Source organism: Anomalospiza imberbis, chromosome 3 (genome assembly GCF_031753505.1).
Source record: "Anomalospiza imberbis isolate Cuckoo-Finch-1a 21T00152 chromosome 3, ASM3175350v1, whole genome shotgun sequence".
Taxonomy (NCBI): Eukaryota; Metazoa; Chordata; class Aves; order Passeriformes; family Viduidae; genus Anomalospiza; species Anomalospiza imberbis.
The window spans coordinates 76,128,289-76,155,507 of record NC_089683.1 but is presented as its reverse complement, the minus strand read 5'-3'; the positions used below and the strand labels follow the sequence as shown (position 1 = coordinate 76,155,507).

Below are 27,219 nucleotides of genomic sequence, written 5' to 3'. Positions count from 1 at the left end.
CCTTAGGCAGAATGTCAAATAGATATTTGGAGTTCAGAGTGCTACACTAGCCTGACTATACTTACCTTTTACTGCCTACAGCAGTTTTTATATCATCAGCTTTGTGTCATTAAGTAATTAATGTTGAGATGATGTGCCATTTTCTTCTATATAACTTGCATTTGCTACATATCATATGGTAATCATTTCAGTTTCTTTTACATTAGAGTACTTAACAAAAGTCAGGTCCTTTCTGACTTCATATATTCAATGTTCATGGGTTGTGTTTTGGATATTTTTTTTGTATTTCCGGAGAGCAAATGATCCAAAATACCCAGGTAGCCTCTGAAACATATTTCTTCCATCTAGAAGACAAACAAGCTTACCCTTAAGAAAACAGTAAAGAACAGACACACAGAAAACGCTTTACTAACTTAATAGGCTCTATGTCATAGTATCACAGAATCATGGAATGGTTTGGGTTGAAGGAGACCTTAACAATCATCCCACTCCAACCCTCCTGTCATGAGCAGGGACACCTTTCACTAGACCAGATTGCTCAAAGCCCCATCCAACCTGGCCTTGAACACTTCCTGGGACATTAACAGCTTCTCTGAGAAACCCATTGTCTTGTTTTGAAAAGACAGGTGTCTGCTAAGGAAGGTGGGAGCTTCTCTTGAAATGGAAAATGTAAACCCTCTCCCTCCGAATTATTATAATTTTGAAATTAAGGGTCTCTCAGGCAAAGATATGGGAGTAGGAATAGCAGTTCTTTATCAGGAAAAATAAAAGTAAAAATAAAAATGCAGAAATGCAAAACAACACTGACAGAATACAACCAGACACCCTGATGGTCAGGTGGCTACAGTCCTCTTGGAGTGACAGATGCAGTTGTGTTGAAACAATGATCTTGTAGAAGAGTGTAGTTTTCTTCTGAAGGTCTAGTGGTGGTGTAGATGGGCCTGGTCTTCTTCTGGGAATCCAGTGGAAAAAAGGCTGCTTCTCTGGGAATCCAGTGGGAAAAGGCTGATTTGGTGGTATTCCAAATCTCAGATTATATCTAGGTAGGAATGCTTGGCTCCTCCCCTGGGTAGAGTATCTCACAATGGGATGATGTAATTTTATCAGTCATGCATTGACATGCAATGGCCCATTAACAGAAGATATTTCCCAGAGTCAGTGGCTTGTGGAAGAGCTAAAGAAAACTGCTCCACCTGGTTTTAACAGGTGGCCCATTAACAGATGATAACTGCCCCACCTGGTTCTAACAGATGGCAATAGAATACACACCCCCAGCCACATCTTGCATTGCAGCCTAAGAAACCTCACCTTCAGTGCCTCACCACCTTTACACAACTTCTTTTAATCTAAACCTACTCTCTGTCAGTTTGAAGCCATTCTCCCTTGTCCTGTCATGCTCTTGTAAACAATCTCACTCCATCAGTCTTGTGGTCTCCCTTCAGGTACTGGAAAGCCACAGGTAGGTCTCCCTGAAGTCTTCTCTTCTCCAGGCTGAACAATCCAGATTCTTTGCCCCTTCCCTCACAGGAGAGGTATTCCTTTCCTCTAATCTTCTTAATGGCCCTCTTCTGGACTCACTCCAGCAAGTTGATGTATGTCCTGTCCTAAGGGCCTCAAAGCTGGGTGCAGAACTGCAGATGGGGTCTCATGAGAGCAGAAAGGCAAAATCCCCTCCCCACTTTGGATGCAGCCCAGGGTATGATTGGTTCTCTGGGCTGCAAGTGCACACTTTCCATGTCCAGCCTCTCATCCACCAGCACCCCCAAGGCCAGCTCTTGATCTGTTCATCCCCAGTCTGTATTGATAGTACAGGTTGCCCTGATCCAGGTGCACCACCATGCACTTGGTCTTGTTAAATCTCAAGAGATTCCCATGCAACCACTTTTTGCACTTGTCCAGGTCCCTCTGGATGGCATCCCTTCCTTCAGGTGTGTCAACCATACCACTCCACTTGGTGTCTGAGGGTGCACTTAGTGATGTCACATTCTTCTTTTGTCATGTACATAACCATAAAATGACACTGACTAAATAAATTTATATACAGAGGGGTATTTGGCTGTATAAAACTGTGCATCCTTGAGTGACTTTCAAAAATAGATATGTAGGCAGGTATCAGCCTTCCTCTACAGCAGGCAGAGGAACTATCCTTTCTTTACCACATTTGATACGGTGCCAGTTATCCCAATTTAGTTTCATCTGTTTTGTCAATCTGCAACAAGAAGCTGCCTAGTGATGATCTTGCCCCTGTCTACTGCCCACAAAGGGATGTACAATAATTGGTGCAACAGGGTGAAACATCTTCTCTATTGTGGCTCTGGTCCTTGCAATAGCAAGCAAAACAATTTTGGGCAAGCCTCCTTCCTCCTAGAACATCTGCAATGTCTAAAACCAGTAAGGTCTGTTACTGGAGCCTTCAGCTGATAATATTTAAATGAAAGACAATTTCTAAACTTCAAATACTGTTAAAGAAATAGGATGATGAGGACTTGGCTGAAGGAAAAAACCCAAATACAGGTATGTGCATTAATGAAATAATACTATCCAACACCAGTCCTTGATGAGTTTGCCTGTTAATGGTGGAGGAGCAAGGAAAGTGTTAATGACCCCTTGACCTCCCCAGTAAATCCACACTTGAAAGGGAGGGGATTAAAATGTCTTAAAAATCATGCGCTAGGAACTGAGAAAGCTTAACATTTTCTTTATGCTGATGTCAGATGACTTTCTCAACCCCTACATCAATTATACATAATTCCAGCAGGTTAAAACTGAAGGACATTTGTGCTGGTATGTTATAAGAGTTCTTGTAAAAAACTTTACGTCTCTTGACTTGGCATGGCTCCACTTTACGTCCTTTGTCCAGGGACTACTATGAAACATCTGAATTGTCTACACAGATTATCATGATCCTCTTCTCCATTTTCACCAGTTTTCCATTTTGTGAATGTGGGGGTACACGAACACGTGATCATCCGAGTGAAGAAGGCCCCTTCCAGGTTTACAGACCACTTGTGCTGGGCTCAGTCAGCTCTTCTTCCTGAAAACGCAGTAAGAATTCATCCAAGTTACTAGCTCTGCTTAGCAGCATGAAAACAAAATTAAAAAGAAGAAATACAAGCATAGCTATAATCTACCTGGTGAAAGAGAAGAAATATAAAACTCTACCAAAGAGTATAAAGAAAATAAACTTCAGTGTGATAAAAAGGAGAAGATATAATAATCAACATGCTAAAATGATGTGTGCTAACAATTATAAGGAAATATTTTACAAGATCCAACAAAAATAAAATAAAAAATAGATATTCAAATTATCGAACTCAGAATCTCTCAAGAAGACCAAACCCTTTTGCATGTTAATAGCAAATGTCTGTGTGACACCAGTAAAACCTTGTCTGATATTACAATAAATATGAAGAGGAAAAAGCATTACCTCAAAACATCAGCAATCTGCCTCTGTTCCAGTAATAAAGTTATTACTACTGTGACTAACACAAATGACTGAAGATTTCTACAGCCACCCTGTCTGCATAACACTCAGCTGTGATGATATTGCCTTCTTACTCCAGAAAGACACAAAATTTAACTTGTAGCTATCTGAGAGCTGCTTGCACAGTGTCACATTTGTACTGGGGAGAAAACAAAAGAACCAAACCAGGCTCACTTTTTTTTTTTCACATGCTTTCAATTCTTGTAGAATTATATCCACCGGAGCTTGGAAATGTAATTTACTACTTTATGTTACTAAATATATATATATATATATATATATATATATATATAATTGTAGCTATTATATAAATATAAATATAAATAAGTGATAAATTTGATTCCTGGAGGAATCCTTCATTGCCATCCACTGAGTCTGAAACCAGCTGCTGCTTTCTCACCAAATTGGAGGCAGATTCAAATCTTGGTTGCCCTAAATATATTTCTGAAGTAGCATCAATTCCTCCAAAGCCTTTTGGGGAATTCATAGCATGTGTTGCTCCTTTGTGCTGTATACAATGATATATCAGCTTGTAGGCTGTTGTGGCTCACTGACTGGTACTTCTGCTATCCGTAGTCACCTTGAATGGCATCTCACTGTATGAATATTCTCCCTGCAGGAAAAGTGACCAACTGTAGCCTCTGGAGCATGTTTGCAGAAAACCAGCATGAGTTCTTCCTGGTGGGGGATCTGAGCACTCAGCCACCATGGGTGCTCACCAGCACTCTTAGAGGAACACACTTTTTGTTCGAAGCCTGGCTGCAGAGTCTGAACCAGGAAAGGCTGTGGGCTGAGGCTGCATGAGGCCACATGGTGAAAAAGGACTGTGCAGTGCCAACAGCTTAGAAGACTAAACAAAAATTGGTTATATTTTATGCTGTAAACTTTTGAGCTTACAGCTTTAAAGGCTGTTTTGTTCAATTAGTCTATTTTTTATTTATAGTGGGGTAAAAATATTTTCAACAGAAAAGTTTTCTTCCAAACAGAAAAGTTATTTATCCCTTTGATATTCTTTATCTATTTCTGAATAAGGCACTATAATATACAACATGTCAGAAGCAGAACACATATCTCAGTAAAGCTTCAGGACAACAGGTGGATGAATTCTTCAAATCAACCTAGAGATCATTTTTAGGATGCTAAATATTTTTCCAGTTCAAAAACTCATTATGTTTTGCCATATGTGTAAAGTAGATGAGGGACTGAAAATGGCTTAATAGCCACATTTTTGACAAATAGCCTTTATCAACAACAGGAAAAAAACCTCAAACTATACAACATCTTAAAGACTAGCATTATTGTAAATTGTACATTTAACAAAATGGAAAGTAATTGTTTCTGTCTTTGACAACCATCCATATTCAATATTTATGAGCCTCAAAAAGTCATACAGGAGTGGTTTGTCTGAAATTCCTTTGAACAGCTTCTCTATTGTCTTCCCACATAAGAAGACTTTGCCCACCCTGTTATGCAAGCGTAGAGGAAATTGGTATTGCTTTAATTTCTTTGTGTGTTGACATCATTGCCTAGTGTATTCTTCCCTTTACCCAAGGGCATATACATCTCACCTCCACAAAAAATCATATTACAAAAGGACCTTACACATAAATTAAATAAAACAATATACCCTCTTTAACTGAGCAGGATGAAGCCCCATTTGGACATTTGGAAGGAACTCAAATGTCCAAAGGTTTGAGGAGTAGCACCTGCAGATTGTGTGAAGATTGAACAGGTGTCTTAGGGCAGCCTCTCTGAAAGAACGATGGGGACAGCCCTGGAGCACTGGGTTGTGTGCAGCCCAGAAGGCACTGGCTCCATTGCTTCCCGTGCTGCCTGGTGAGGAGGGAACAAGAGAACCCCATAGGTACAGCAAAACATGATAGAGGTGATGTTTTAATGCTGTGAGCACAGACAAAGCATGAAGAGCCTCCTTATGCCCCATAGTCTGCTCTACACCAGTGCCCAGATTCAGCTCCCATTCACCTCTCACTCTTGCAATGCAGAGTAGCTACGAGAAAAAGTGTAGGATCCTGCAGGATGTAAGCATCACTGCTGCTAGTCTGTGTTATGAAAGCAGCCAAGAGTTGTTCTTTCCAACCTGAGGGAGATACAACACTGTCATGGAAAATAATTATAGGAAGACCCTTCCAGCTACAAAATGGTTAAAAACCACATAGGGATTTCAACTGTTTGCTATTTTGGAATTTCTAGCTTTGTTCTCAGACCACTGCTATAATCCTATATAATAGAATCTGTTCAAGTCTCTTGCTGTGTTTCATTTGCAGCTGTACAGTGTACATAGCAATTAGCTGTTGATGTACTGTTATCTGGTCTCTAGTCTTTACCATGCTTTATTATACTTTTCATTCTCCATATGCCATAGAAAGTCAGTCAAAGTCCTAATCCCCCTACACAAAAACCAGCTTTGAATTGTGGGGCCTAACACACACTGAAATGCCTGATGAACTTTCTGTGCACTTATCCTGGTATGTGTTTGTGCATATGTGCACATGTATGTGTGTGTGCCTGTGAGAGGCCAAGAGAGGGAAAGCACTCTTTCAGATCCACCTAAGCAATACAGGAGAGCATACTGTTAGAGATTTTGGCAAATGTACTAAAATATATTGAGAAAACAAATTTGATTTGTATCTGCAAACAATTATCTTTTTCTGAAGGTGAGTTTTCATAGTAGGTATGCATATTCTTCCACCGCAATGTAAGCAAACATAATCAGAGCCCAGCCTTGCCTTAATTATTGTAATACATTTTTGTGCCTTGTAAACAATTATTTATTGCCATATTTGGATCAAGAAAGTGGTAACACAGAGTTGTGACTGATTGAAAATTTCAAAAATTAGAAAGAAGTAAGACTAGGATCTTATAATGAAGAATGTGGTCAACAGAATGACTTTCATTAATAAGGTTTTAGAGAAAAATATAATATTCAAACAAACACATACTCAGTAATTTGGATGAACTCCCGATCTTGCTAAAGTAGTAGTATTTTAGCAGTAGGACTTCCCTCAGAAGCTGTTGGAAGCCTTCACCACAGGGAAATTGAGTCTCCTCTTTCAGGCTCACACACAGCAGAATTCTATGTGTGCAATCTGGAACCCAGGGTGAATTTACAGTAAAACTTCCTACAAAGGAGTAGAGACTAAAAACCCTCCTAGCTATTATCACAGCAGCTTAGTTTCAAAAATAGAGAGTGGAAGAAAATCAAGGAGCCAATATCTAAAGGTCCTTGAGACTCTCTTCTGTCTCTGCAGTCTCTTTCTCAGGTTGCAGAGACTTTGTGGCAGGAGTTTGTGTTGGCACATCCTGGCCACTCCTCTCAGCACAACCAGGCAATAGGGACAGTCCCGGACTGGTCCATCCATGTCTAAAACCAGGCACAATTCAGCACTGTTTTCAACAGATGATCCATGTACCCAAAGTCTTTTCTCACCTCTCAATCAGTTTCCTGGGATTCAGCTGAGCTGTAAGCAGAAGATTGCCATGCTGCTTCCTCCGCCAGTGGTGTCCAATGACAGCAGTACTCAAGTGCCCTCAGGAGCATTACTGTTCCCATAAGCAATGAGAGGAAAGGGTGAGCTTTATGTGCTGGATATTTTATTATTTTGTGTCTGTAAAAAAGGCTGTTTGTCATACTCAGGTAAGGCAAACACAGGATGTTCCTTAGCTGTATGTCACAACATACGAACACAAGCCAGAGGCACAAAAATATAAGACCCAGCTTTGCCTTAGTTGCTACCTCCCATCCCTTTACCTTCTGATAATTTTTATGTAGATAAACATTATTTTTTTTTTCTTTAGTCACTTTACCTTTTTTCCTACTTGTTTTTTCTTCCTGCCTTCCCTGTTGCCAAAAGAATGTACAAATTTGCTGATGGATAAAACCAGACAACTACAGGAAAAACCTGTATGGACTCATCTTTCCCCTTCCCAGCCAAAGGAGGCACACATGTTTGTGTGGCCATGTACCTGGATTTGAGGCACAGCGCAGAGTTTGTGCTTTGTTCTGATATTCCCTGGGCAAAGAGGCAAAAGGCAGTTAGACCAGCTTGGTCCTCATCTCACAGCCAGAGTGACGGACATACCTCCTGGGAGATATCAGCCTTGCCCTGTCTGGGCTCCCAGTAATGTTCATCACTCTCATTTGGGAGCAAGAGAAGGGTTGAGGAGACACCAAGCGTCACCCACCTCTGAGCCTTAGGTCCTTCCAGGCACTCTAATTCCTTCTGATTTTGAAGGCTTTTCCTATCATCATGTCTACCTGCCTTCCTGCCCTGTTTTTTCTTCTCTGCTCCTTTTCTTTCTCTCCTCATGCACCCTTCCAACACCTCCTTCCCAGTGAAATGCAGCACAGGGAGGCAGAACAGTCTGGCATTGGCCTTTCAATATATTTAAATACCAGCAATTCACTGAGCTGGAAAATTGTAAATCTGCAATTTTATTGAAAAAGGTGATCACCCTGTTCTTTGGAGCCATGTTCAGAGACAGCAGCATAATTAATGGACCTTTATGCAACACAGAAGCAAAGAATGGCAAATTTATTAGGACTGGTAAGACAATATTTTTAATTTCTAAGAAATCAACTTTCCTTACCTAGTTTTGCTTATTGCTACATTAAAAGAAAACCTGTTTAAACCATCCTGTGCATGTGAAAACACTGTCACATAATTTTTTTTTCCCTTTGAACTAACACAGGTGAGAACAGCAACTGACACTGAGGGATTACTAATGTCTTCTAACAGTGCGCATGTGGTGTCTACTCTGCACTGTGTCTAGACACTTTCCTAGCATTTCATGTTACAGTGCTTCAAACCAAACCAGAGGCAGACCAGTGCTGTCAGTACAGCTCATTTTAGTTATAAAGCGCATGCTTACTTGATGTGCTGCTGGGAAAGTTAAGTGAGGCACTCAAGCCATTAAAAATCCTTTCAATTGGACGATATAAAAGGGGAGGCACAAGCCACCAAAGTGGAAAATAAAGGTGAAAGGTTTCAAAGGTAGGATAGAAGTCTTTCACATAGAGGAGGAGTAGAAATAAATGAAATGAAATGAAATGAAATGAAATGAAATGAAATGAAATGAAATGAAATGAAATAAAACTTGTCATCATACTTTTTACAAAATGTGGGTGGACTGAAGTATCTGTAGTGAATTATGACAGTACTGTGAATTATGTGTGCAAAGAGCTACTAGATAGATGACATAACCCCAGTCTAGAGGATTAAAAGGCCACAGAGGTGTACAACTGGCCACAGAAATATGGAAGGTGTGATGAGAGATGAAGCACCATCTTCTTTGGGGAAACTCTTTTGAACTGGACATGGTATGAACTTAGGAGTACCTCCTCCAGAGTAACTGAAAGTGCGGATCTCATTATTCTGACTAAGAATACTTTCTCCAAATTAGCAAAGCCACTTTCACAGGAACATGTCTTCCAGAATAATTCCTTAAGCAACTAAACCCCAATAGGAAATAAGTACTCTACAGAGAGGAAGGGGAATATAGCAGCTCTAGAACAAGCCCTTGGTTGCTGATGGCTGCTTCCCTTTAAGACTTCCTAACACCAAATTGAAATGGTTGGCTGGGGCCTGACACTTCAGTGCTCTTGGAAAGAGTTCTGCCAAATAAACATAACTGAAATGCCAGGTAAAAACCAGACTTCTTCCACCCTTTGTGTTCTCCTTATTCTGGCAGTTCTGTCATTCCATCTCTGTAACACATCCATCATTCAGGACCTGACTCATGTGCTTAGTCCCTCATTTACACAACAAGCCCTGCAAACATGGAGCATAGCTGAAAGGGCGTGAGCTAATGGTATCTGTAAAGAGAAACTATTAATTCAACCCCATGATATTTAAAAATATCTAGATATTTTAAAAGTAGAAGAGCATTTCAATTTTTTCCCTACCTATATTAAGCTGCATCATTTATGAATATAGCCTGTGGACTAAAACAAGATCATCTTCTGTCAGCTTGAAATACCAAATTATTATTGCCTGTCATGATCTTTACATAAATATCTGGGAAATTTATATATTAACATTATATTCTGTCAAGGATTCTCTCTCCTGTTAGCCCCACAGCCTCTTCAGGTTCTTATTTTCTGTGCTCTCAGTAGTTGCATATGGTTATAGCAAACCAGGCCTGATGAACCACAGGCACTTTCACACTTGTTTCCATATCTGGGTGTAGCACTCAGTGAGAGGAACCACTCAGGCGTAGGCCTGTAATAAGCTGAGCTCCAGTGAGTTGGAACCTCCTGCTTCAACAGCTATTTGGCCATTTGTTTTCTTGCTGCACCACTTTGATTGTTTTCCTCCCTTTGACAGAATGATGAAAGCAGCCAGAGGGTTTATGTACCACGTCTACCAAATGTTACCCATATTCCAGTAGTCAGGTAGAAAATGGGGAGATGATAAGAGAAAAGGTGCCCACCAACTCTGGAAGTCCTGAGGATTAAAAGCTTATATCCTGCTGGAAGAGGGACTAACACACATGCAGTCAAAACTTCCCAAACCAGCTGTGGTGGCTTTTGTTGACCTCTCAGCTGAGGTTGTCCATGCAGCAACTGGCAGTCTCAGTTTTCTGTCTTACATCAAAACTGGGACAATTATGTTTTACAGTATATATCTTTAGTAATTATTACAGAATGTAGTTCAGAAGGTATTTGAATAGTTCAATCTACCTCAGTGAAAAATATCATTTACAGGAAACAGGAGACAAAGCTAGTGCAATGGCAGAATAGGAAATAAGGCTGGAATTTTTCAAACAAATGTGTGGAAAAAATATAGACCTTTGAGCAAAGCCAACTTACAAAAGAAACAAGCAAGGAAAAGCTAAGCCTTATCCCTGGCCTAAAGAATGCCAAGTTGCATAATTTCTGAGGAGAATTCAAGGGGACTTCCAGTAAATTAGGCCTTGTTTCCTTCCTCTCCTGCCTGTATCTTAAGAACACAAGCTGATCAAACGTTTATTGCTACTGAAGATACTGGACAACAGCTGTGTTGCCTTTTGAGCCCCAGGACAGCACAGAGAGAGTTCTACATTTGTCCTAATTGGAAGAAACTGAAAAGTTTTACATCAAACTGTTTTACAACAGAGAGGTGAGCTTTCAGTTGCAGTGAATTATTCATGAAATGGTTCTGCTTCCCACAGAACATTTCAATTTTTCATTGAAAACCTGAGCAGGCAAACCAAGAAACTGCATGAAATACTTCAATTCTGAAGAGAAATCACAGCACTCCAGAGATCCCATTCTGTTTCTTTGCTGGGGACTTTGCCTCTCCACCAAACTTCATTTCCCAAATACACTGGCCAGGCAGCAGTGCTGATGCATAAGTCCTCCACTAAGTGAGAAAGGAATACTATTATTAATGGATGATGAAAAGAAGTCAAGGGTTCATAACTGCGTGTTTATTTGTTGGGACTTGAAAACTTTTAACATCTAACTCAGTCATTGTTTCCACTGGACAGGGAGGAAAAATGCATGAAGAGAGGGCGATGTGGAAGAAAAATGGGCATGAAACCTTTTAGCCTACTCAACTGCAGCAGCTAGTTTGTGTAGTAAGTGAAGCGGAGCTCCAAGGCCCTCCAAAAATGAACAGGAGAGTCACTGAAGTATGAGAAACCAATAAGCAGAAAAAGAGGCCACTTGGTCTTGCGCAGTGACAGCCATAGGATGTGTCAGACACCTCGCATAGACATGTCAGCTCAGCACCCAGCCTAAAAGCAAGGTGCAAGTGAAAATGAATATGTAGTGTGAAGGTGAACTTACACCCAAATAGGACTACAAAAAAGTACAAAGATTCAGAAGAAAACTATTTGACATCCTCAAGCCAAAGGTATACATTTACAAGAAAAGCAACTTAGAGTCAATTGCTGACTGTACATTCTTTCTAGAACAAATTGCTTTTGAATTCTCCAACCAGAATCTCAGCTGGTCTAATTTAGATAGCTGAATTCTGTCAATTTCATGCCCATTTACCTGTTGAGCCTCTTGCCTTTAGAGAAGTAGCACATTATCTAAGGTGAAAGAGACATCCTTTGGCTAAAACTTAAACTTCTGTTCAAGCAGAAAATACCATGAGCTGGAAGCTTCAAAAGTGTCAATGCTTCATCTCAGTTATTGAAAAAAACAGCGGTAAGAAGTCAGTTTCATTCCTGAGATTAAAAAAAAGGCATTTAGTTTTGAAAAGACAAAGGCATAATCTGAAGCAAGGTGAAGACTAGAGATGTTAATGTAGGGGAGCTCTTAAATGTATCTGTAAAGAGGATCAGAGATAAACATGCAAAAGGAGTTTGACATATTTCTAGGAGGGAGAAGTTATGAGTGATTGGATATGTTTGAAACTTGGCACAATGGCTTTCAGAACCAAAAGATAAGAGATTCTTGATCAAGGGAGTCTAGGAAAGGCAGAAAGAGAAGCATGGGTGAAAGAATATAAGCCCATAGCAAAATACCTTTCTCTCTGTATTTTAGGCCCTTTTTCTCTGTGATGGAAAAGAAAGGTCACAAATATATAAGCACCTGTCTTTAAAACCTGTTATCCACTAATAACATCAGAAAAAGTTTGATTTGTGCTCTGTTTGAGGAACAAGTCCTGATCAATTCTCATCTGAGTGGTCCTTATGTACTCACCTTTCTGTACAAGGGAAAATAATTGGTTATCTAATCAGATAAGGAAATGCCAAACAGGCTACCTGATTATAGCAGAAAGCTGATCTATGGAATTAATTAGTTTCATGATTCTCTGAGTCATATAGAAAAATGGAGAAAGATAAAGAAAATTATTAGATGCTGACAAGGAATATATGGGATTGTTTTGACTGCTCCAAGTGATTCCCAAGGCACAAAGTTCAGCAGTGCTTCTAGGGCTGCCCCATAAAAGCCTGGCATATGTTTTCTCCCTAGCTTAGTGGGCAAGTTTGTCTGCAGAAAACATGGATGACCTAGTCACTGATAGGAGCTCAGTGACAATACACAGAGTAGCACAGTTAGAGATCCACAGGTACCCTGCCTTTAATCATTCTTTTTTCCCTCAGTACTGGTCATGCAGAAACTAGCTGTAACAGCAGAGAAGTGCCTAACATAGCTGGAAGGGCATGCACCATCTCCATGTCCTCCTGAGGTCTTATGCGAGGCTGATGCTGTGCATAGGTGCTGCCTGCCTGGCTGACACCTGTTGGCTCTGTCCCCGTGCCAGGGCTCCCTGGCTCAGCTGCTGCAGCTGCCCACAGCCACTGCTGTGCTTATCTTTGGGCAGCTGACCGCAAAATGCCAATTGCTATTGAGGCAGGCAGCAACATTTCTTTCTCTAAGACCTGAGTGCTGGCAACTGTTTCAAAATCCCATGATGAATATTCCCTTGTGCGTATGTGTACATTCTGTTACTTGCAGTATCTGCTTAGAAGTATTAAAGCAAAATGTCTTTGTCACTTTTGTCTTTTTATATTTGACAGTTGTGGATGTCATTTTACTTTTGTTTGTAAATGGAAACCTGTTTGCTGCTGAGTCACAGAAGAAGGCAAGACATAATAAATATATCTCATAATCTCCCAGAAAGTTGAGGATCACTAGAATGACAATCAGAAAGGGAGTCTTTTTTAACCAGGGACAGCAGGACAGAAGGACCCTGTTTCCTGTGCAGAATTCCGTGTCACTCACATGCTTTGACTGATGTGAGTTGCATTCCCCAAAACACATCTGTGAGTATCAAGAGCCAGTAGCAGACACTGCCCTTTATATGGAAACAGGAATAGAGGAAGCCCAGCATTCCCCAGATAGGCCCCCTAATGCAGCTGTCTGCTGGAAGAAATTATAAAATGCAAACCAGGAAGCTGAAGCACAGAATGATAACTTTCATTGCCATGTTTTGATTTCCAGAGTGTTTATCCCTCACCCTCAGTATTCCTAAGTCTTTCAAATGGGTTGACCAAGGCATGAAGTATTTGAAAACTTGTCTGCATTTTTAAGTTTTAGGAAATTTCTACTATTGCTAAGACCAGCATATTTCCGATCCACTGGGAGACAGCAGCAGCACAGGAGCTGACTGTGTATCCACATGATGTTGAGTCATTGCTTTATGATTCTCTGAGACTGAGAGGACATGTCCATGCAGTGTGTGATGATAGAATTCTTAGAAAATTGGCGGACTGTAGAGTCCACTGAGGCATATACCATCCCTGCAAACACAGAGTCAGGTGAAATAATAACTATAATGAGGACATTGAGCTAATGAATGAAAAAACCTGAGAGCAAGACCCTACTACACTGTCATTGTGGAGATTACAGGGTTGTCCAGCTGGTAGCTTGAGGGATGGAATAAGAAAGCAAGATATGTCTTCCTCAATATGAATTAAAGAATTATCTCATTCTCTCTAGAATGAGAGAACAATATTACTAGGTGATCTCAGCCTTTTTAGAGACACCATGTAAACCTTCCAGTGTCCTTCACCAGCACAGTACAAAATATTTTCCTCAACTTTAATGGCTTAAAACCAGCTACCACAAAATCCTGCATGTTTTCATGAGAGAAGTGCTGTTGCTGAAGTTCTGTGGAGATTCGCAAGAGGGATCATGGTGTGCTTCTGGAAAAGGCTGGTCTCAACAACCCTAGCAGTGGATCAAAGCACAAGATGTGCTCAAAATGATCCCTGGATTTAAACTCTCACTACCAAGAGAAGTGTCTTCATGGGTGTTCTGGCTTGCAAATATTTTCTGTTTCTTACAGCCAGGTTTTTGCTGTATTTTGCTGTAAAGGATTCACTGAAGCAGAGAGCAAGGTAATGCACAGAGACTTCTCTCAGGTCACAAAGAGAAGAAAGTATCATTTCCAAAACTGTAGTTGGCCACTCACCATGGTGGAAGGCTGTAGTGCTAATGTAGGCTCTTTTGCATGCACAGCTAGCAACGTAGTGCCTTTGAGAGGCTTACAAAACCTACTATTCTCAGCTTTCTTCTTTCCTCTCTTTTTGAAGTTGCCTCACATCCAATTCAGTGCTACTACTTCCAAAGTCCATTCCCCTGAGGAAGACCAGAAAGTCATTCTGGTTTTCCCAATTTTATTTGCATCCACAGTAATTATTCAGGCAGTAATTGAGGGAACTTTGAATATTTATTAAAACGACATCAAAGGTGCAGCACTGTTTTTTCTTTCTATATGACCTGCAAGGAAACAAACCCCCCCCCCATATAATTGCGTTCAGGTTATTTAGTCCCATAGCTTCCATCTGGGTGTTTTTTCCTAAAGTGGTGATAGACTGGGTTTTGTTGTTGTTCATGGCTAATTTAGTTCTCTGCATGTGCTTCAAGCATTTTGCTAAGAAGCCACATTGTTTGTAATGACATTGATGGTGAAGTTTCTTCACCAACAGCCCTTCTCTGAGGTCCTACACTGTCTGAGGGGAATGGTACCAGACTCACAATTTCTTTGCAGGCCAAAAGGTGCACTATAGCTCATTATCTCAGAGAAGAACTCCAGGAGTTCTTCAAGTTTGAAGAAAATCTGCAAGTTTGCTCAATGTGAGCAGCAAAGAGAGGCTTATCTCCTGCAAAGCAAGAAATTTAAAGCAATGAGAACATCAGCCTGCTAAACCACTTGATTGCAGACTAAGCAAGGATAAACATATTTTATTCACTGCAACATGATAGCTTCAAATAGATATTCAAAATATATGTCTGAAATAATTTCTTCTACTCACAGTCTAAAAAGATATCATTTCCTCAGTGCCAGGGGAGTATATTACCTTATATACATACCTTTTTCATGGCTATGACATTGATGGAAGAATATGCGCAGTATTGACAACTGATTTATCTATTTATTTAAGAAAAATCCATGCATTGATTAGAAAATCATTAGCATCAACTGGTCTCAGGGCTTTCTAACTGTTTATAATTCTTAAAAAGATGCATACATTCTTTAAAACAAAAAAAAAAAAAATTGAAGTATGTTTTTTTGTTCAGTGTAAGCTATGATTTTCCTTTATTACAGGTTATGGCCGCAAACTGAAACAGATGCCATTCTGAACTCAAAAGGGAACTAAAATTCCAGCAGTTTAAAGTTTTTCTGGTGTTTGGTGCATCAAGGACCTCAGTCTACCTTGTCTGGGGCTTGATATTTTGGTTATAGTTATATGGTTGAAACCTTTTTAGCTTTCATGGCATAGAATTAGAGTTTAGGGGAAAATGCCTACCACTGTCTGTCTACATCTTTCACAGTGCCTGGTGTTTTCACAGTGCCTGGAGTATTTTATGAATTTATTTCCCTCCAACCCAATCACACATGAAAAACAGAGGATTTTGGCTGTTCCAGCATATCTATTGTGTTAGAGTACTGTTCTTTCCCTATGAGCATCAGCCTGGGTCATAAATGGGGTTCACTTCATTTTAGTGCAGGTGTGGAAAAAGTAAGGAGGATTTATCCTTAGTGTTTGGTTTTACTTCTTTGAGAGTACAGATCTTTCTTGTTTAAGCTGTCTTCCAAATAGTTGGGATTCATTAACCTGTAGAGCCATCTTTTGTGCTGGTGCCTCACCAGCCTCTAGAGCATAAGGGATTAGATTTGACTAGACATTTAACTTTTTTTAGGAGCTGAATCCTGCTGTAGGTAACATCTTCTGGTGGTTTTATTAATCAGGGTGGGTGCAACTCACTTTAGCACACTGTTCTTGCTCACCCTACTGTCTGTTTTGTACATTTGCCACAGCCATTTAATTCTGTAAAAGGCACTTTCTTTCTGCATACTGTATTTTCATAGGTTTTGCTGCCTGCACCAACTGAAAACTATTAAAACCATAAAGTGCTTTAAAATAAGCATGTGTCAAAAAGAAATCTCTCTTCTAAGTATCCCACTTGCTGATGGCAACTATTACTAGTTGTTACAAGGCAGATAATTTAAACTTTGTCTAGATATCTCCCACATTTCTAAACTACCTCCTAGCCGATGGAGCTGTAACTTTTGCTGTCCTGTTCTTCCACTCAGAGTATTCTTTTCACAATACTCTTGTTAACATATCTTGTTGAGTAATTACTCAGGGCCAAGTCATCTGGCAGATGTCTGCTGTTGTCAGTGCCTATATCCCAGCTGATTAGCACTTAGTTACAGAGTTTGCACAGGGCCAAACTGCTCTGTCTGCATTGGTCCTTACTTATCTGGATTGGGGAACTTATTGCAAGACATTGCAAACCTCCCCTCGAGGTTCCCACCCAATTGGGTTTTTTTGCCTTTTTTTTTTTTTTTTTTGTTTTTTTTGTTTTTTGTTTTTTACTTTGGCTTTGGCTGGTTGTTTTGAGTTTTTAAAGAATCAATGAAGGGATGGCAAGTACTCAGATCTTGTCATGATGTTCAGAGAGGAATCAGACTTTGACTCGAGAATGGGGTATTCAGGTGAAAAGTTATCTGTCCTATGGTGTAGAAAACATCATTGCTGGGAGTAAAAATGCAGACTGATATAAAGAGTCTTGTGACTCAATAATACAAAACTTTTGATATTCTGATGTGTGTTATGTAATGCAAATCCAAAAGGATTCTGTTGATGTCATTTCTGAGGAGTCATTATTAGATGATGATTTTAAATACAGTTGTGTTTTGGCAACTTAGAGATAAATCCTATGCTTACAGAAATGGTGGGTTTACACAGAGTAAATTATTTTGATGTACAGCAAGCCTTAGTTGTTATTCTAATCAGGTTGCAGTACATTTGATGTATAACTCCAGTCCTCCATTTACACCACAGCACATAAAATTGTGCACATGTGTGTGCATATTTATACTTATAAATATAAATATACTTGCACCCAAACTGTACATACAGGTATATTTATATGCACACCAAAACTTTATTTTATACACACAAGTATATATGAAAAGATATACACAGAAGCAGATGTATAAAAATCTCTGACCTCTAGAGATCTGCAGTAAAGAACTACAAATTTGGTAGGGGACAAATACAATTTTCTTTTTTTTTTTTTCTTTTTTTTTTATTTTGTCTGGAATGGGTTACACACCCTGTGAATGGAGCTAAAGAAAAGCATAATTTGCAGCACAGAAAGGAAATGGTTTTGATGTTTATGAATCACTTCTGTCAAATTTCTGCAAGTAAAGTACAATAGACAGGATGTATATACACAGCAGCCCCCTTTATGTTTAAAACATTCTAGAGAGCTTAACAAGTGATAACCTAAGATAAAACTGCTGTTGGGTCAAAGTATGAATTAAACAAGTGTTGCCTTTAGTCTTGACATGAAAGCATTTACAGAGCCAATGTTCTAAATCTCTGCTGGCAGAATATTCAGAGGTAGAAAACGATAGAGCACTTAAGATGTACAGGCCCTTTCAGCTATGGATTTATAATGATATTTCTGTAGACCATTTGTAGAACACAAAACCTGACTTGGGCAGTAAGGAAGTAATACCTCAGCTGGATATGTAGGGCCTGGAAATTAGATATGCAGCTGGAATTTTAAGAGCTAATGAAAACCTAAGAACAATTCACCTTCTGGGGGGATGGACAGAAACAGCATCTGACTTTGTCAACCTTCCCCCCACCCTTGCTGCTTTTTAAAATTCATATGACTCAAGGCTTTTTCTTGCTTATACTTTTTGTAGGTACACTTCATGGTTATACAACTGCCAAGCTGAAAGCTCCTAAATGGGTGTGACTTGTGCAATGGTTCAGTCATAGCTCGTCCAAGAAACTACTTCCTTTTATCCTTAGTGAATCAGCCCAAAGCAAGGGAGATGGGAATTTTCCTCTGTGCCCAGTCACAGAATGTAGCTGAGCAGTTTATTGTGTTGCTGTCATTGTGTGGATGGACACCTGTCAGCCAAGATTTAGAAAACTGGAAAGATCTGGGTGGATGCCCCTTCCTATACAGCATCAGAAATCTAAAGAATGGTTATGGCTTACAGCTGTTCCTTGACTGATCCCATACTCTGGGCCATACTCTCTTACAGTCTTGGTCTTACATTATACTGGAATGTAATTAATTAGAATTTCTTTCTTCTTGAACCTCAGATGTGCTTTTAAATAAATTGCATTCACTTCTAAAAACTCTGATTCCAGTGTAAAAAGCTTCCAGGAAAACCAGAGTGGAAAAGAACAAAGAGGAAACTCTGAGGATGCTTAGAATTGTCCAAGACTCCAGTCCCAGACAGAAGCCTTTTATCACTACAAGTTTTCATGTAAAATGTAGAACCATAGACAAAATTGTCCTTGACCCAAATTTGATTTTTTGAACACTGTGTTTCAGGATCATCCCAATAAAGAGTGAATGTGGGTGAATTTGAAAGAAAGTGGATTTTAACTGCTTAATGCTAGACTTGCCATCCAAATCTCCTTGGTTGCCCACACTCCATCAGCATCTTGACTTTTGTTTTCCTTTCTGTAATCTCTACAAAAGCCCAGTATTCCTGTATTCCTGACTGCATACAAAACCTCTTTCTGAGCACCTACAATTTAATGAGATTCTAAAAACTACAGGAACAAACACTTGTTATAGAGCACACTGCACCCATGGGGACAGGATCAGACACCAAACAAAACAGACAAGCACCTGTAATTCCTATGGGACACTGCTGGTTAGGAAGGGGCATGCACGGGCTATGTGCCCTCGGCATCCTGACAGAGACCAAGCACATCACTCCATGCTGTGCAAGGGGCCCTAACCTTGGCAGGACATGCTAGCCTAAGCACAAGGTCTCTCCCCTGTGCTTACTGTACCTGCACAGAAAAATGCAGTATGAGACACTAACAAAATCAGAAGAGGGCTCAAGCATTAAGAGCACTCACCTGCACACTTGGAGATGTTGGGAGTTCAGGCCCTCTCACACAAAAGATAACCTTTGGACAAAAAAAATTGAACTTTACAAATCCATTCCTTTTTGTAGATCCCATTTATATCCCCAAGACCTATGTAAGGTGTGGCAGCACCTTTACTCAATGCACCATTGTCATTTTACCTTTAAAAATGGCTTCAAGGAAGTTTACCTGAAGAGCAGGGGCTTCCTAAGGATTGGTAGGTGATGGGAGTAACTCATTAGCACTGTAGGTGAAGAGGCTGCACCACACCCTTCCTGCCAAGGAGATAATTTCTCCATGGTGTAGAGCCAACCACTCCATGACCATGCTGCCCAGTATCAATAGATGTAAAAACTGCTTAAAAGGCTGTTGCTAATATGTACTGGAGGTTAATTGCAGGAGTTGGGAAAGCTGATGTTTGCCTGAAAACAAACACAATGTACATTTGTAGTGGGAAGTTGTAAACAAGGAGGCATGCTGGGTAGGTAGCCTCAAGCTAGCCGAATTTTTTAAAAATCTTGAGACTTGTCTTTACATTATTTAAAGGCTGGAGAAGATTCATTGTTTGTGAAACAACAGGAAGCCTTTGTGCTACATCTATCGACAAACTGAGACCTTCTTGGAGTGAAATTTGCTTTGATATCCTGTAGAGACTTCCTCCTAAATTCTGAGTTTCTTAAATATGCTGCTTTTAAGACTGCTCCTTCTCTCACATGCACGTTCTCTTGCTATGCCTCGTATGGTGCGTGAAACATTTCACAGTGAACTAAACCCCATGTGGTGGGAGAGAATTATCAAGGGTGCATGGTGTCTTTAAAGAGAAAATTAGTAAAACATTGATTCTTATTAACTCAAATAAAACCAAATTTTATTAAAACACTAGCAAAGAGTGAAAAAACTGTTATGTACACAAAGTTGGTGTGTTCTCTGCAGAACCCAGCATAAGCTAAAGATATTACTTTTATAATATAATCAGAAAGTAGGGAACAAAGCAAGAAAGAGAACTGAAAGACTAATTCCTCCCCCAGGAAAACAAGACGAAACACTGTGTCCGAAGAGAATATTCTGTACTCACTGTGATCCTTTATCCTTCATGCCAATACAAGAGCAGTCAGCAAAGGCTCAGTGAGCAATATTCCATTGCATGTAACTCTTCTGAAGTCCAAGATAGCACACCAGAGATTAACACAGCCCATATCAGACTTAAAACTGGGTTTGCATTTTATATACTGTGATTTATTGAACTGCAGTAGCCCCTAGAGGCTCTTAGTAGGACTGCTGTCCCATTGTGTTAACAGGAACATGTGCTAACAGGAAAGGACAATGATGGAACACTTGGGCCCTCACTTGGACTTCACTGGGGTCTGGCAAAAGCTCAGAGGTCTTCTGTGCTTCCTTTCCAGAGATCACCTTCTTATCCTCTTTTGTATGAATCACTGAGTGAGGTTCTCTGATAAAGACACCCAAAGCTGGTGGAGTTACTACTATACACAGCTTGCTGTTTGCACCAACTCATCCTCTCCTGTTGCAAACAAAATCTCCTTTGCCAGAGGAAAACAATGACCCTGCCATGCTGTAGATGGGCTTCACAGCAGAGATCTTCTATTAGCCAATCCCAGGAGCTAAGGAAAAACAACAAAGATAAGAAGGCAAAGCTAGCAGTACAGCTGTAAGAAAAGCACTGGGATAGTCAAACAGGAGCTTCAGTCATTCCCTCTGGGCTGGGAAGAGAGATATCTTGTCATGTGGAGCTGTTAAGAGAAAAGTAATTAAAACCTAAGGAAAAAAAATTAAAAGGAGACCAGCAGGAGTAACCCCTTTAGATGTTTTAAACTGATAAATTATTTTTCTTTATGCAGGTAAAAATATCTTTTTTTTTTTAAAGGGGATTGCTTGTGTTTCTTCTTTTGCTTTGTCTAAGTCTTGAAGCTATACAGTTGCTCAAGAGAGGATCTTCACTACTAAACAGACTTTATACAATATGAAAATACCACTACATACTGCAGGGACAGCCAAAGGATGGAAGCAGATATGACAGTAATGCTGGATCCCTGCCCATTAAATATATCTGAAAACAGCCTCTGGTGCAGCTGGCACTGGCTAATAGGCAGTTTAACTTTCTCAACATACTGTTGAGTCCTAAATGCGCTTTGAGCACAGTAAATGGCTCTTCCCTACATGGCATCCTGATGTGTTTTACAGAAGTAACATTTTCTTTTTATACTATGTTTCTTCAAAGCATGCTAAATAGTTTAGAAAACTTTCCAAAGATCATTAAAATCTTGAAAAATCAGTAAATATATTTTTAAAATATGTTCAATGCAATCATTGAAAGCAGTATTGCTTCTATCACGGAGATTCATCCCAAGGTGGATTTACTGTAGTACATTTAAAATCCAGAGGAGGTCAGAAATTCTAAAACAACACTACTCACTCAGTTGGGAAAGGATGTGCATGACAAAATCACATGTATCAAAAGGACAGCAAAGAAGGCTCTTGTTTTCAGGAGATAATCTTCAAAAATAATAATGACCTGTAAAAACAAGTCTTTCTGATGAATCTACTTCGTCTGAAACAATCATGGAATTTCAGCAAGAATCATAATTTTCTCCATAAACCTAAGACTGATCCTTTCAGCACATGGCTGTGTACTGATCCAAAGGGATTAGGGCTTCCTAGTCACCTGCCAACATCAGCTCTGCAAAGCTTTCCTCAGTGACTTCTTCTATTGCAAATCTTTGGCTATCAACAATTACTGAGGCTGGGTAGAGCCCATGCCTCAAGATTTTCAGTTATGGCAATTTAATGCCAATTCCTCTGCTGGCTGTGACATGAGGTCCTCAGAGGGAGATGTAGAAGGCACCTCTTTGTATGTGTTCTTCTCAGTAGCAAGCCAAGATTGGTTTCTGCTCCTTAAAGATAAGTACTCAGAGGACAGAACAAACAGGAATGAGCAGGAAAAATCATCCAAGCACATCCATGGGAAGGTCGGAGTTAATGAGTAGAAAGTCTGAAGAGCTTGAAGAGTACAATCTGACTTACCAGTGTTTGTTAGTGTGTCACTGCTGCAGACCTGCTATAGACACATAGGAGATTAAGGAGATAGAATATAATCCAACCACCACCACTTCTTCTGTAGCTATCTTTTCTTTTCAGTTAAAGAAATCCAAATAAACTCACTTTTCAACATTTTAGCTCTCTAATTTAGGCTCGGCAGTGTAGGGGAGGCAGGAACCCCTGTCAGTCTTCTGGGGGCCAGACTACCCTGCTGGCTGTGGAAGGGAGCACACACACTGCCTGGCAAGGATGCTCCTTGAGTACATGTTGCAAAAAAACCCACTCTATGCTCTTGGACCAAATTTCATACCTTGAACCATGGGCTTAGCCAGGCATTTGTTCTTGCTGGGAATATGATTATTCATCTTTTCTTTGGGTTTGATCTACAGACCACCTGCACAAAGGTACAGGCTCAAGGCAGGAATGCATAGAGGTTTCACTTATATAAAAACTGGGATATAAAATTACACAGAAGGTAAGCAGTACAAATAATCATTTATCACATCAACATGTGAAATGGGTGGAATTAATAGCATGTCTAATATTTTTGTTAACTCAGAAAAGATGCCCTGGAGTGGTATTACTAATGACAGCACTGCATTGTTATATAGATGAAACTTTGAGCCAAAAAGTGGAGTGGTACTGTTCATACTACATTTTTGTCAAACAAAGACAAATCTAGCCTTGCTTTTAGCATCTCTATAGGACTAACTTTCTTTATCCACAAGATCCAGAACAGTTGGGGCTACCCTTCTGCTGGGTATGACCCATATAAATTCAGCAAAAGCAGTTGCAATGTACTTAGTGATGACCTTAGGATCCAGCCTCTCTGGATCCATTCTTATCTGCCTACTGCAGAAGGAAATCTAGCTTGACATAGTTTTTGCACATAAACTGAGCAATCCTAAATATTACAGTTGTACCCCCACTGCTACCCCAGTGCCTCTACTAAACTTCTTAAATACAGTTCTTTCAGATAAATGCTGTCAATAGGAGCAGAACCACTTCCTGTAATGTGCACTTAGAACTAGCCCAGAGCTAACCAAAATATCCCCAGCATCTGGTGAGCACTTTGGCCCTGCATAGTTTCCAGCTCAGAGGGTATTCACAGAGCTCCAAGACTAGAGCAATTGATTTGGTGGGCCACTGCAACTTGAAGTTGAGAGCAGCCGGAAGTATGTAATATAATAATGTGTTTTCTTTGGGAGTTTAAATTTTCCTTCAGCCCAGGCTCTGTAGCTAGTTTGCACAATGCAATTAGCAAAATTTGTTGCTGCAATTGGAGTTTGCAGTAGTGCTTCAATCAGGATATGTGAAGCACAATCGAATCTAATTCATTTTGTCCTGACTGAATGGAGTCCTCAATGCTAGTGCAAGTAAAGGATTATAAAAACCCACTTTTTTGTCACCACAGTAAAAGCTCTGCCTATGAATACATACACAAAGCATGCCAGGTGTAAAAATAGCAGCCATTTTACATGGTCACTTCTAGAAAAGCATTTAACTTCACAGAGTGAGAGAATGCAATATGGGACAGTTGTGGATTTAATTCAGGCAAATATCTTCTGTGATAAAGTAGAGGGTGTAATCCTTAGAGAGGGGTTCTACCATTTTAATCACAGCAGTAGAGCTGTAGGACTGTGTGTAGGCAAGCGATATATTTTGAGAGCCTATTCTGAGCTATCACATTCCTATTTTCTCACTTTATACTTCTTTTTGCAGCCCTCCATGAATTAGGATGAGCTATAACATAATGTTAACGTAGATGAAGGCAGATTTTGCAGGCGGGGCATGCTGAGAGAGGTTTGGGTATTTTGGGTGGGTGCTCTGTAGCTCAGATCTATTCCTTCATTTCTGACTTGTAAATAGCAAAAACATTTGTTATTCAGTTTTCAAAGACAGCATAATGTGTTGGTCTATCACACTCTGTAAGTTGGCTGTCAATAGGAACTTCTGAAACAGCCCACCCCTTCATGGCTGGAAAATATTAAATAGCAACTACAAAAATGTAAATGCTTGCCTTTTGCTTTTTGTTCTTTGTTGCCTCTTGTTTTTCAGGAAATAAGAAAGCAAAAAATTTAAATATTGCCTTTTCCAATAGAGATTCATTTATGTGCTGACACTTACAAACTTTTTAAATATCACCACCTTCTAGCTTCATTCACTATATCACCATTAGCTTTGTTCTCTGAATAGCATGGTTAAATCATTGTGAATGTTGTAGTTAAATTATTAATGTTGCCTTGGTTGCTAATCCAGTGCTGGCTGCTTGTTACTTTGGATTGTGTGGCTGGCTACAGCTCATTGCCTTTTGTCCCTGTCTTCCCAGGGTACCATCTCTAACCAATTACCTAGTCTGATGCTTTCTTCTTATTCTTGCTAGCTTTTCCTTTAGCATCACACCAATAGTGCTAATAAAACCTGGATTGGACCTGGAACAGGGAAGCTACATTTTTATCCATGGAGCAAGCCCAGCCCAGTCTGAAGCACAGTAGGCTTCCCTGCTTTGCCATGTCAGACCTTGGCTGAGATACTGAAGTGGACTAATTAATACTATTTCTGTTACTGTCACCTGCAGCCAGGGAGGTAAACTCATACCACAGGGCCAAGGTCATGCTATCAACAATTCCTTGTACCCATGCAGGCCCTCTGGATTTGAACCAGCAACCTACAACTGAGTCTATAGCCTGCACAAATTCCTAGAGCTATCTAATGGCTTTGCTATGGATTGTTTCAGCAGTGTCCAAAATAAGTCACCTAAACTAGTGGAGTCAGTAATGGATCATTTTAAAGTATTTTCCTCTGAATCACTTCATTTTAGTGTTTTATGACATTCAGTCTTGTATTGGCACATCTTTAGTATACCTAATATTATACACAGATAATATATAGGAATTGTTTACAATACTTTAAACAACCCATCAAAAAGAAATATCCCAGCATTGTATTTTGAATTTTCTCCATAAAAAGTAAAAAATTTGAACTTCTGCAAAATACTCTGATTTATGTAAAACAGTATGTTTAATGGAGAGTTGGTATTCATCTACTGGTACAATAGCTAGAGGCACTACTGTGATACATTTATTTGGCATACCAGAATGCACTTGGATGTTGGTTTTTTCAGAAATATCAATTAGTATCTTAGTTAACATTCAAAGGTTAACCTGACATACCCAGAGCATCAAAGGCTACTTATTCTGAGGATCTGGATCTTCTCTCTTTTCTATGGTATCCTCAGGCTTGATTTGGCTGTTCTCTGGCTGTGCTGGATTACAGAACCATAGAATGTTACGGGGTTGGAATGGCCCTTAGAGATTACCCAGTCCCAACCCCCCTTCCATGGGCAGGGGCACCTCTCACTAGACCCAATCCAATCTAGCTGCAGTGACCCCTGCATCCACAACCTCCCTAGGCAACCTGTTCCAGTGTCTAACCACCCTCATAGTAAAGAATTTCTTCCTAATATCTAAGCTAAATTTCTCCCCTTTCAGCTTGTACCCATTATTCCTTGTCCTTTCACTCGAGTTCCTGAGGAAGAGCCCCTCTCTGACTTCCCTGTAGACCCCTTCAGACACTAGAAGGTTGCTATGAGGTCTCCATGCAACCTTCTCCAGGCTGAGCAGCCCCAGCCCTGAGATTTGCTCAGCTGGTTAGAGCATGGCACTAGTAGTGTCAAGGTTGTGGGTTTAAACCCTGTTCAGGCAATGCACTTGGGAGTTTGACTCAAAGGTCCATGTGGGTCCCTTTTAATTTAGAATATTTTGTGATTCTTTCCCAACCTGTTGTTCGACATGCTCCAGTTCTCTTATCAACTTTATGACCCTCCTCTGGATTTGCTCCATGTCCTTATGTTGGTGGCATCAGAACTGTGTGCATTACTCCAGGTGGGGTCTCACAAGAGCAGAGCAGAGTGGCAGAATCATCTCCTTCTGGCCATACTGCTTTTGATGCAGCCCAGGATTTGGTTGGCTTTCTGGGCTGTGAGCACGCTGCTGGTTCATACTGAATTTTTCATCAGCCATCACCAAGCCTTTCTCCTTAGAGCTGCTCTCAATCAATTCTCTGCCTACCTGTAGATGTGATCACACCAGGGACACCAGATAGGAACGTGCACGTCTCTTTGTTGAACTTCATGAGGTTTTCATGGGCCCATCTCTGAAGCGTGTCCAGGTCCCTCTGGATGGCATCCCTTGTCTCCACCGTGGAGACTGCACCACAGAGTGTGATATCTTCAGCAAACTTGCTGAGGACACACTTGATCCTGCTGTCCATGTCACCAACAAAGATGTTAAACATTTCTGGCTCCAGTACTGACCCAAGGCACACCACCCATCACTGGTCTCCATGTGAGCAATGAGCTGTTGACCCCAACTCTAGATACCATGTCCCATGCCTGCTTTCCAAACCTTGGGAAGCAGAAGGACAGATGTGCCGTTGCAGTGGCTTAGATGGATCCCTGTCACCCATGAGGCACTGGAGTCCAGGAGAGCAGAGCGATGAGAGCTCACCACAGTGATCTCCTCTTTGCAAGGAAGTGCTCCTGCTAAGAGGGGTGCTTGTGTTTCATGGCCCCACATAATGCCTGCTTGTTCCTTTCACGTGTCAGAAACTCATGATCTAAGTGGAAGAGGCCTGTGCTGAAATGATTTTCTGTATATGTACTACATATGTATTTCTTTATTTATCCATACCTATATAAATGTATTGATGTAAAATCCTCATTGTATTTAGATGGTTTTGCCCATATTTCAGTGAAAAGATTTATAGTGAAGCACTAAACTGTCTTATTTGTTTCATAGATAATGATGTTATTCCTTGGTATACCTGGGAAATGAAAATTAGCAGCCTTTGTCAAACTG

General features: G+C 40.2%; 1 long non-coding RNA gene across 1 annotated transcript; it reads right to left on the bottom strand.

Annotated features, from left to right (window-relative positions):
- Positions 1-1,132: 1,132 nt before the first annotated feature.
- Positions 1,133-21,032, bottom strand: LOC137471145 (uncharacterized). The gene is made up of 3 exons (XR_010997435.1): positions 20,379-21,032; positions 6,933-7,045; positions 1,133-3,034 (listed from the first exon to the last, which is right to left on the bottom strand). It is a non-coding gene; the product is annotated as an uncharacterized lncRNA (long non-coding RNA).
- Between the last annotated feature and the right edge of the window lie 6,187 nt (positions 21,033-27,219).